Here is a 1188-nt window from a genome sequence, read left to right as displayed (position 1 = left end):
CCCATTTTCAAGGGTGTTATGCAATCCTGATGCATGAATAGATTGTTACCATTTGTCTAATCCTGAAAAATACCGAATCCATGAAAATCTTTGCTGCAGCAAGACTCACCTTCAAGTTCCTGGAATTCATCAAGAAACAAACCTTCCAAGTTTTTGCCCTGAAATACAACTCTGTGTCACACACTTGGGATCTCTTCTTCCTAACTTCTTTTTATATTTCACATTCATTTATTTGTATTTACTTCATTTTGGAACTATAATCTCAATTTTTTAAAAATGAGGTAGTATATGAAATATGTGAATTTTGCCTTCTTTAGTCTATGGTAGAAGGTATATAGAGAGAAAAAATGTAGAAAATATTGTACTTGCTCTCTGATATACGCTTTAGATTTATGTTGTAGTGATGGGAGAATGTAGCATTTAACAACTGTAGTATCACTTTCTTTCCGAGTTTGAGCAAATCACTTGGTTTAACAGGGTTCAGTCCCACTGTTGATAACCAGAGAGAAATCTTGCACTGATATGATACATTCTTGAGACAAAGAATTAATCTCTCTTTGGTTACTTTGTTCTATTACTAAAGCAATCTATTTATAGATTAACATTTTGTGGCGATGCTGGCCCCATATACCTCAGGGGGTGGTGAGTTTAAGCCCGCCCTAGCCAAAAACTGCAAAAAAACAAAAACAAAAAACCCCCAAACACTTAAAGACAGCACAGGACATGACAGTGTGTGGTACTTTTAGGAGTAACAGTTTAGGGCTTTCAACTATTATTTCTCCTTACAGCCCAAGTGCAATAGTAAAATTAATCTATGTGTGAATTCTGCAGGGACCTTCCTGAGGCAAAGGGCTTTGCAATGACTGCCCTTTGAATTGGAGGCAAAGACTTTTGTCATTTCACTTTTGAATTGCTTTGACTTCCCAAATTCTGTTGATAACTGCCTCCAGAAGGGAATTGGGAGTGGCTGTAACAAAAGATGCAAAGGAATTCTATGTAGGCCACTTGAGTTCTTATCTAGATTTCTTAGAGGACTGGGGACAGTTTATCTTCAGATCTAGCCCTCTTTGGAGATGTTCTTTATCCCTAACTAAACTTGGGGGAAAGCTTTGAGTTTATCTCAGGGTGAGAGGAGTGGTTTTGAAGAGTCGACCTTGAGCTGGAGGCTCCGCTAGGTCTGGTCTTTTT

Source organism: Otolemur garnettii, unplaced genomic scaffold (assembly GCF_000181295.1).
Source record: "Otolemur garnettii isolate 467f Iridium unplaced genomic scaffold, OtoGar3 scaffold00036, whole genome shotgun sequence".
Taxonomy (NCBI): Eukaryota; Metazoa; Chordata; class Mammalia; order Primates; family Galagidae; genus Otolemur; species Otolemur garnettii.
Note: the sequence above shows the minus strand (reverse complement) of the source record.